Source organism: Hyaena hyaena, unplaced genomic scaffold, assembly GCF_003009895.1.
Source record: "Hyaena hyaena isolate Hyena2069 unplaced genomic scaffold, ASM300989v1 scaffold_913, whole genome shotgun sequence".
Taxonomy (NCBI): domain Eukaryota; kingdom Metazoa; phylum Chordata; class Mammalia; order Carnivora; family Hyaenidae; genus Hyaena; species Hyaena hyaena.
The window spans coordinates 646,425-658,114 of NW_024081546.1; the positions used below are offsets into that span (position 1 = coordinate 646,425).

Here is an 11,690-nt window from a genome sequence, read left to right on the forward strand (position 1 = left end):
TTTAACTTTGATGTAACCTACATATTTCCCATCCCTGCCTTGCCCTACACATGGACACAAGAGTGATCTCCAGTTTTACAGATGATGATTCTGGCCTAGCAGTGATGCTGTCCAGTTCATTACCCCCTCATCTTTGACACAGTCTTATCATCAAGTTTCTTTATACACAGAAATCAATATATCAGTAAAGAAGGATTAAATAGGCAGTTATTTGAAAAGCAGAGAATATATCATTCTTTATTAATAGATTGACTTCTTACAATCATTATTATTACTATTATTGTTATCATATATTTTTGCTTGTAAAAGACCGTGTTCTTTGGAGAGGAATTCAGTTCGTATGTAGTATTTTTTTTTTCCCCAAAAAGGAAATTTTATTGAGGGCACTAGTTTATTTCACTCAAAGGACCAACTGTAACCAAATGAAGTGAACATAACCTCAAGATTTTATTGTCTTCATAATGTAACAACATACAAAGCTTAGAACTGGATCACTTGGCTCTTTCCTTTCTTATCTCCTCCCAGTTCAAAATGCTTGCATCTCTTAATAGCCAGCATTCTCTTACATCTGCAGTTGGGCTCAACACATTCAAGCCTCAGCACAATCTTCTTTGCAGTCTTAGCCTTTTTTCAGAAAATCGGCTTAGTTTGTCCACCATAGCCACTCTGCTTCCTGTCATAACGCTGCTTTCCCTGGGCATAAAGAGAATCTTTGCCTTTCTTGTACTGTGTCACTTTGTGGGGATGGTGCTTGCCACACTTCTTGCACAAAGTCCGGCGGGTTTTAGGAACGTTCACCATGGCTCAGAGAAGGCTATCAGCACGGAAAGTCGTACATAGTATTTTTACCCCTAACTGTTCTCTTGTGAACATGTATACTAACACTGCCAGCTGTATTAGTTTTTAGTAAAAAATATGAGCTATATTGCTTTGTGTAAGTTTGTATTTGTATTTCTTATTCTGCTAAATTAAAACTCACTGGTCATTATGTGTGTGCTAGAATCAAGCACGTTATATTAATGCATGAGTAATAATGCTAATAATGCCAATAATAATGACAACAGCAACTATATACAAGATGACATTAAAGAGAAAAGGGAGTGTGGTGTGACAACTCTCAAATTTCCCTTTACAAGCAACCAAAAATTGTTTGGGGAGAAAATCATTTGGGAAAGAGAAAGAAACCAAGAAAAGTTAGATTCAGAGTGCTGAGATAGAATCTGTTTTGTAAAAAGGAATTTTGGACTTACAATGCTAACATTATAAAATATTATAGTGTTTGATTTCCAATTAGCCTACTGTCATGCACTTTTTGTTTTTTGTAATTGATACTCCATAAAACACAACTTCTATATTTGCATGAAATGCACATATATGACACTAGAATTGGATACTTCTACAAATTTGATCTAGTTTTATAAAATGTTTAAAGATATTTAGAATTAATATCGATTCTTGGAACTCAGTCAATCCCTGAAAAGAGTATTATTAAAAAGTAGTGAATCGAAACATAAATATTTCTCTTTAACTTAAAATCTATGCATAGATTATTGAAGAAAACAGCAGTGTTAAAGAGTGATTTGGAATTAAGTGGTTAAGATTTCATCTATCTTACACTGTCTTCAATATTTGCAATAAAAGGGAACTTATGTATTAATCCAAATAAATGCAAGCAAGGAAATATTATAAATGTTTATACCTGGGAAATATATACATTCTTTATATCTATTAGAAAATAACAAATCTTCTGTTTTGGTTTACATATACTACTTTTAGCTTTAGTTCTGCATTATTTGAGAATACCTATGGTGAAAGTTGCCAAATTCAGTCACTAAAATACCTCTGGCATGTAGCAGTACTGCTATGTGTGAAGAACAATCTAGAAGACATACTACAGAATTATTGTAGTTGTGCATTTGCTGTTCTGCTCCTTCTATAGTCAGAGTAAGAAGCAAATTATGAATATATTCATAAGTCAAATAGAGCTGAATGCAAATGCTACCTTTGCTACTACAATGCCTCATAATCTTAGATGAGATCTTGGATCTTTATAAGTTTGTTTCTTCTATTTAAAAGTGGGAAATTTTGAAAATATTTATTTAAATCCTCATTATATTGCCCCTAAGAATTCAAATTCTATCTTTTATTAAACTTCTATGACTCAGTAAAGCAAAAGATTCCATGCTTTACTTGGAATTTTTTCAGCCTTTATAGTTCAGAGGATAGACACCACCCTCATCAACTCGGCTCCAGTGAGAGTCATTGCCAAGAAAATTGCAGTGAGGAAGATTGTGAGGGGAAGTTTTCTTTCAAATTCAGCAGGAGATAATATGATGATTAATTAGTGATGTCTGAGGGTCCAGTAGAGTTGTGTATTTGCTAGGCTTATAAACCATCAATCATATCCTTAAAGTGTTTTTGTACATATAGTATATGATGTCCTGTCGATACCATAACTTCTACTATGATACAACAAGAAAAAAACAACTGATCTAAACCAGAAGCCTTAGATCCAAGGGGCAATACGATTTTACTGTCTCTTTGATTTTGGTTATGTTTTGATTTTTGTTGGACCTTTTCCATTATTGCTAAAAATACATCAAAAATATATGTTGATAATACTATTATAAAGCATAAATGAAATCATTATGCCAATCATAACATATCTTAACATTACATATTCATTATTTTGTGATACACATCACATTTAGACTCTACGGTATGTTTAGTATGAGACATAAATTTAGGGTGATTTTTTTTATAACTGATAAATGTAGGCTATTTTAGTGGGTTACAAAGTCTTTTACTTTAGCTCCTTGAAGTTACTTAGTTCTCAAACCATTGTAGCATTTTAATGAAAATTGCTCTGTGTTAAATTGAATAGGGAAAATAAACCATTATTCTGGGATCATAGAGATGATGATCGGCATAGTTACTATTAAAAGGATAAATCAGATATTTACATTCACATAATTTTATCTATATTTGAGTACCCTTTACATTATAATTAATGCCTGTTTTAATATCAAAAGCATCTCATATTCTTTAATTTTAGATAACTGATTTTCAAACTTCATAACTTTATATCTAAGGGAATTAAATATATTCTCTATGGGAAAATCTATGTCCAATGTTTCTGAGTTCCTATAACAAGAGCACATTTTAAATATCTTGTTTCAAAATATGAGTAAATTGTAGCAGTACTTAAATTTCTACTGTAGAAAAGATGTCACACCTAAAATTTCCACTGTCCCAGTTTTGTTTTTGTTTTTTAAGCCCCAGGGCCACTCAAGATTTTTACCTTTCTTTTGCCCTCTACATACAATTCATTGGCAAATAATAATTTTTACCTCCAAAATATCTCTTCAATCCATTTATTTCTTTCCATATTTAGTAACCATGACCTAATCTCCAAATTACCACTATTTCTTTCCTTGACTATTGCAATAACTTCCTAACGGGGTTATCAATATTTCCTCTGGCCAGTTTCCTAATCCATTTTCTACAGTGAAGTCAGATTAATCATTCGAATAAATCAAATTTGATCTTGGCACCCTTCCCTACTGAAAATGGCATTTTTGGTCTCTAACCATCCAGTCCCATACTCCTCCTTTGCTCTCTCTCCCCTCCAGCTGGGCTAGACTTCATTTCCTCATTCTTCTCCCTCCCTTCACAGTAACTTTGATCATGGTGTCATCTCTGCCTGGAATGTGCTTTCTCTCTTTATTAAATTAAATTGTCACATCAGAGAACCATTTTTGGAATTCAGTTGTCACCCCCATTATAAGCTTTCATGAGACTATTTCTCTTTTTAGTAATTTTTAATACTGAAATTCTGGATTAATATGTGCGAACACATTATTATTCTCTATCCTTACTTTATTATTCTCTATCCTTACTTTTGGATATGAGTACATGAGGGCTAGATTTTTTCAGTATTTGTTCATCCATTCACTGGATACCTATCCCCTAAAACAATCCAAGCCAACATCAACAAGTATTCACAGGCTTGTGTTTTGTGCTGTAGATGTGTTACTTTAATCCTCAGAATAAGCCTATAAACTGAGTGTATATAGAATTATTTTAAAAACGAGGAGCTGAAGGCAAAAAGAAAGCAAATTAATTGTGGAGACCACATAGCTGGTAAATGGAAGAATTGAGTTTCGAACAAAAGCCCTGTAAGTCTATACCTCCAAAAGCTTGCTAAGAACCTCTCTGATATGCTGCCCCACAGAATAGACAGTTAATGAACATAGATTGAATACATAGCTATCCTATTTTTCAGGACAGTCATAAACCATGATGAAATAAATGTGTGCTTCTGCTCATACATTCAAAATTTGCATTGTGAGTAATTTATTCAATTTATGGTTTATATTGAATAATATCAAATATAGCCTCTAAATTTGGTGAAATTTGTTTGGTATTTTTTTTTTATGTGATATAGTACAAACAGAGAGAACATAATTGTGTTTGCATATATTATTCCAAAAGTTATGCAGCTTCTGTATGTAGGCTAAACACTGCAGGTATTTGAAAGCTTTCTTATATAGTGAATTATATTCAGATATTTAGTAAAGGATTTCACTGATGTTTTCTCAACATCTTATTCACATAGAAATTTAACGTTGATAAGTCACTTGTTGATTAACAGAAGTTCAGGTTTTATTTTTCTGTTTAAATTGTTATTTTTGATATGACATCCTTCTCATACAAAGTATATCTACCCTGAGATAAGCACCTAGACTTTATGTACACAAATATAAATAAAGCAAATGTTCTACTTTCTGTAAACTTGTTCTAGTAAGAGAAAAAAAAAGAGATTAAATGCAGCTTAATAAGTGTGTAAAATGGAGAGTAATAATTTATTCATGGAAAATTTTTAGGACCAATAAGTGTTAGCCAGTTGAATGTTGGGAAAAGAAAGTATCATTTTTCTCATTTGTAATACCATAGAGTTGTAAGAGTTTTCATTTGGAGACCAAGCAGGGTTTATTATGGCTCTAAGGTAGGATGTGACTAGACAGCACAGAAATAGACAAGACAGGCATGGAAATAGCAAAAAAAAAATTAAGGTAAAAATGATAAAATTGGCCAGATCAAAAAGAGCTTTGATGTAAGGATTGTCAGCTTCTTTCTGAATCACAAAAACATACAGCAGATGACTGAACATTTTATATGGTCATTTTAGTAAAATCACCTTTGGGAAGGATATATAGATAACTAAGGATGAGGTTTTGTTTTGTTTTGTTTTGTTTTTTCAGTATGAGTAGGAGCTAGAAAGTCCATTTTGGTAAACCAAAAATTATGAGCAGTATACTAAGGTTGTTGCATTAGTTCTAAAGATTAGACACTGAAGTATCAACCAGATACGGTATCTTATTAAAAATGGGTGATGAGGGGCGCCTGAATGGTTCAGTTGGTTAACCATCCACATTTGGCTCAGGGCATGATCTTGCAGTCTGTGAGTTTGAGCACTGCATCGGCCTCTGTGCTCACAGCTAAAGCCTGGAGTCGGCTTCGTATTCAGTTTGCCTCTCACTCTTCCTCTCCCTTCCTCATGTGCTCTCTCTCTCTCTCTCTCTCAAAAATAAATAATCATAAAGTAATTTAAAAATTAGTGATGAAGGGGGGCGCCTGGGTGGCTTAGTCGGTTAAGCGTCCGACTTTCACTTAGGTCATGATTTCGCGGTTCGCGGGTTCGAGCCCCGCGTCGGGCTCTGTGCTGACTGCCAGCTCAGAGCCTGGAGCCTGTTTCAGTCTGTGACTCCCTCTCTCTCTGACCCTCCCCTGCTCACGCTGCCTCTCTCTCTCTCCTAGAAATAAATAAAAATATTTAAAAAAAAATTAGTGATGAAGGAAAGGAGGAGATAAGGGTTAAAATCAGATTTTGAACTTTCACAGTTGTTGGAATGAGGGTGTGATAGTTTTCTGTCATATTTCCCATGAAAATGCCTTAGAATCTATACATAATTGTATTTTCCTTTCAGGGGGATTTAGGCATGCTGTCTAATTAAATGATTTGATTTTAAATTTCAAAATATAGAAAGCATTAAAACATGAGGCACATAAAAGCTTCACTTTCAAGTAAGGGCACAGAGGAAAAAAGAAAGTAACTTCTGAGGTTTACATGACTAATAAATGGCTAAAGTAAGAGATGAATCCAGATCCATCACTCTCATGGAGTTAATCACTATTGATTGTTTGCTGTGTGAAAGATGAAATGCATCTAACAATTAAGGACCTTGTTTTGTTCAGGCTATTACAATAGGAAGCTCTCTCGATATTAAGTATCATTTCAAAGAAGAGGAGGGAAGGCTGAGGTTTATGGAGCAGATAAACAAGGGAGTCATCAGTGAGTCCCATGGGAGTATAGAGGAATGATGAACAGCAAGTCTTATTTGAAGAGTGGAGGCAGCAGATTCACAGAATCTGCAAGGGCAGCATGCATGGTCCTTTGTGATTTGCTGTTTTTCAGAACATGAAATGGTAGGGAATTTCTTGACCATCACTGCTCTCCAGAAACACAAGCACAGATAAATTTCGACATTGTCATTTTTTATTCAATTAAAATGATTTGTGAAAGTAAAAATACTTTGCAGGAGGGATAACTTAGCAGTTCATGTTAAATACAGGATGACAGTACTTTTTTAGTAACCCAATTAGTAGAGTTACTCTATGTAATGTAATGCATAAGTATATAATAGATAGTTTATTCCAAAATTGCCGCCTTTTCTTATTTTATTTTCCCTAGGTTTCAAAACTTATTTCCTGCTCTGTACTTGATGTTTCCATACTTATATTCTCTAGGAACTTGAAAGTCCAAATGCTCAAAACCTAACTCATTATCACCTTTTCCCAAGCATGCTTATTTTATATTCCTTCTACAAATATCCATCAAAAATTCACACTAGAAACCTCAGAGTGACCCAAGACTCCTCCCAACCTCTCACCTCACATAAAGAATCAGTTGAAAAAAAATCTCATTAATTTTACTGCAGAAATTGCTCTATAGTCGATTGTTATATCTCCTCTGCAATTCTTTAGATAATTATTTCAACAGTTGCCTCTTCTTCTAACACTTTTCCCAGTCCTCGCCCATTGTATCTCATTCACTTTGTTACCAGTTAAGTAATAACAAAAAAATATTTCTTGTGGGGCCCTTGGTGGTTCAGTCTGTTGGGCGTCTGACTTCAGCTCAGGTCATGATGTCACAGTTCATGAGTCTGAGTCCCTCATCAGGCTTTGTGCTGACAGCAGGCCTGGAGCCTTTTTCAGATTCCATATTTCCCTCTCTCTCTTCCCCTCTCCCATTCACACACACTCTCTCTCAAAAATAAAGAAACATTTAAAAAATTAAAAAATAAAATATTTCTTGTTTGTTCATTTTGAAGAAAAGGGAAATAAGAATACATAAGTTTCCCTTATGCTAAGATTATGAGATTTTACCAATGTACTGTCATGTGTAAGCGTGTGTAGTTGCATGATTGCAAAAACATTTATGCCATGGCACCAGATGGTTTTACCAGCACCGTGTGCTCTCAATCCACATCATTTTCAGCCTTTACTCTGGCATTCAATATATACTTGCATTTGCCTTCCACAGTGTGTCTCCTATTCTGTTATACAAATGTCTTTCTTATCCATGTGGGGAATGCCTCTGCATCTTCAGGACCCAGCTCCCTGTTAACTTTTATTCATGTGCCTTTGAAAGCTATTGCTTTGAATATAAACTTTTCTATTGTAACCCCAGATTTTAGCCTCTTCTTCTCTAATCTAAGTTGGGAACTAGTTGAAGGCACAGATAACAGGCAAAAGCAGTCAAAGAAGGTAGCTGGTTAAAGGCATAGTCTCTAGATTACAGTGATTGAATTCCATGTCTAACCTCAGTGTATATTAATTGGGTAACTTGGGAGATATTGCTTAACATCTTCAGATCTCAAATTCCTCATCTGTAAAATAGGAGAATTAATTAAAATCACCTTATAGGTCTGTAACATTGCTTAATTTTATCTATGTGAATCAGGTAGAAAAATGTTTATTAATACAAGATGCTTATTATAGAAGTAGTGATATTTTTGTCATCTTCATTATGACAATTTATTATTTTTTAAATTTCTAACACTGAATATAGTACCTATTAATAATAACAACAACAACAGTAATAGTTTTACTGATCAGTAATGGTGTATCTGCTTTGTAATATTAACACATTTAATTTTCAGAACCACTTTCTGAGCTCTGTTTTATTATCATTTCTCCTTACAGGTAAAGTAGCCAAAGCATAGACTTAAGTTGTAGAGGACTTAAACTCAGGGAATCTCACTTCCGCACCATGGTAAATAATCACTATGTAACTGAATGCCTCAATAGGGAATAAAATACTAGATTATGAATGAAGTTTGACTGAGACCAAAATTTAATTTACTTAAAACTACACAATTCATTACATTAAATACTTAACTTGGATCTCAAGTAAGAATTTAGAACAGAGAAGGAAAAAGATTGATGCTCAGTGATTAGTATGAGGTCTTTGTGACTGAAGACCTAGGGAGATTGGACGCTTAGTGTACGAAGCAGATGCCGTCTAAGAAAGAAGAATCATCAAATTTGAAAAGTAGTTCTATTTTAGAAAACAAAATTCTTCAAAAACGTAAAAAATTTTTTTAGAAATCGTATTTTGCCCATCCCAAAATTGAAAATGTTTAGTTGGAACATAGCTTTATTTTTGTATGTCTTCATTATATTAAATATTATTTTGGTGAAATGCATTCAAAATATTATTTTGGTTTTTTCAACCTAGTACTTTAAATTGATATATTGAAACAGGATTTCTAAAGATAATTCTTCATTCTATGACTATATTTTAGATAGATTTATAATATTATAATCTGTAAACCATATTCTTTTTTTTTAAAATATTTTTATTTATTTCTAGAGAGAGAGAGAGAGACAGAGCAAGCAGGGGAGGGTCAGAAAGAGAGGGAGACACAGACTCCGAAACAGGTTCCAGGCTCTGAGCTGGCAGTCAGCACAGAGCCCGACGCGGGGCTCGAACCCATGAATCGCGAGATCATGACCTAAGCGAAAGTCGGAAGCTTAACCAATTAAGCCACCCAGGTGCCCCACCATATTCTTACTTTTAAGAATGGTAAAATGTTATCCCTCGTCTCTCAAATTAGACTTGAGAAAGATCGTATTCTTTTCACACTTATACACGTAGAGATTGGGAAGGAAGAATAAACAGCCCATCTAACCTAATCATAATCATCACTAGTTTTTTTTTTTAATATTTTTTATTTTTATTTCAAGGAGAGAGAGAGACAGCGCGAGCAGGGGAGGGTCAGAGAGACAGGGAGTGACAGACTCTGAAATAGGCTCCAGGCTCTGAGCTGGCAGTCAGCACAGAGCCCGACGCGGGGCTCGAACTCACGAACCGCGAAATCATGACCTAAGCGAAAGTCGGACGCTCAACCGACTAAGCAACCCAGGCGCCCCAAATCATCACTAGTTTTTAAAGGCTTTTATCACCTAAATGAAATATGGACAATGTTTACAAATTTGGAGTCTTTAAAAGCCAAATAATCATCTATCAACTCTATTTTACATCGGTACATATAAAATTACCACTAGAGTTTTGTTGTATATCCCAGATCTTCTTTGGTTTTTGTGAACCTGTGTGTGAGGTCTCTCACAGTATATGCATGAAAGACTGCACTTTCTTGCAGTGTAGAGTAAGCAGCCATGTAGGGTTTTTTGGCACATAATAAACAAGTTGCAGAAAAAAATGCGTAAGTTGTAAGCATGCATCTTTTCTGATAGTGTGGATAGGAATATGGACTATGAAACCTGAGATAACACAATAATAATCCCATAGAATATCTACAATGGGGTCATATTATCTAGATTGGCCCATTTTTTGAACTGGATCCTCATTATTGAAGATGAAGAAAAATATTTTTCTTTCCAACACTTAGAGGACTGTTTTCCCCTTTCTTTAATTGATGAATGTATTCAATCATCAGTTTATATTCCATAAGCATATCTGAGTATATAGTACCTGTCAGGAAGTCGGCTTGAGTTATTAAATGCTGAATGTGTCACAGTACCTGACTTTAGCTGTTCTTAACATCTTCATAGAGAACAAACAGGTTATTTCAGAATGACAGGAGTAGCATTTTTGGAACACTGTAAGGAATTATATTCAGCTTCTGTCCAAATTTATTTTGGTCTTCTTTCCCTTATTTTCTCTTCTATTGCATTTTCCCTTCATCTGAATGGTTGTTGCTGTGTTACTGAACTATTAGGCAAAATAAAAGAATTGTCATTTTCTATCTGAAATGCTCCAAGTTTATATTTTTTGCTTGTTTCAAGTTTTTAGTTTAATTCCAGTTAGTTAACATCGAGCGTAATAATAATTTCAGGTCAAAGATTGTATTTTAAACCCAACAATGTATTTTCAAGATGTGTATCTTTTTTTTTTTTCCTGCTCAATTTTAGTTGCATCTATTCCTGAGGATGGCTGTCTCTAATCTGGGTACCCTTTACCCTGGATTTTGTTCTTGAGACACTTTTAAGAACATTCTGGTACCTAGTAGAAAGGGAAGGGCTCATAAAGCAACTATTACAGAAAAAGTCCTGTTCTTCTAAAATCTGCAAAAATTATTTTCTCTTCTACTATGGTAGGTAAGGGTTTTTAGTATTTTGCAATCTTTTTTTAATTTTTAAAAAATTTTTAATGTTTTCTAAATTTATTTCTGAGAGAGAGAGAGAGAGACAGAGAGAGAGAGAGAGACAGTGTGAGCAGGGGAGGATCAGAGAGAGAGGGAGACACAGAATCCTAAGCAGCCTCCAGGCTTTGAGCTGGCTGTTAGCACAGAGGCCAACGTGGTGCTTAAACCCACGAACCGTGAGATCATGACCTGAGCCGAAGCTGGACTCTTAACCGACTGAGCCGCCCAGGCGCTCCTAATTTGTTCCCACCACATCTAGGTTAAGTAGATGATTTAAAATAAGAACTTATAGATGAAAACAATATTGCTATTATACCACAGAGGTCAATCCTTAATGATTACTTAGTATCATAGGGAAATATTAATATTTTAAACTAAAACACAAGAAGGAAAATGAAAAAGGTATTAATCAGATTTTATCAACTTATAATTAAATGCTATGAATTACCCTTGAAATTAAACAAAATGTAAAATACCAGTAGGTATATGCAGATGCTAGATAAACTAAGAAAATTTGCTTAATTAACTACTCCTTTGCATTGTGAAAATAAATAAAAATGAATCAGAGAACACTCTATAATAAGTAAAAACTTTATAATTTGTACTAAAATGAAATTAATTGGTGTGTAAACTAAGTATTTAGCTTTTCTCCTACTTCCATTATATACAATTATGCCTTTTAGTAATTTTTTGGTTATTATAGCCTAATATCAATTGACAGAAGATCGATAATAACCATTAATCAATAAATAATAAATAACCATAGATATAAAATATTATCTTTTAAATTGTTACCAAAATGTGGGCTGTGCCACATTTAAAAACTTTTAAGATGCAACTGGCAATTAAAAAATCATATGTAAATATATCATTCTTACTTAGCAATTAATTACTTCCATTCTGTTTAACTGCAAATAAGAAATACAAATAAGAAATAATTTGGCTTTACTCAGCTGC

General features: G+C 34.0%; 1 pseudogene; it reads right to left on the minus strand.

The window, feature by feature from the left end:
- Positions 1-480: 480 nt before the first annotated feature.
- Positions 481-801, minus strand: LOC120222828 (annotated as a pseudogene).
- Between the last annotated feature and the right edge of the window lie 10,889 nt (positions 802-11,690).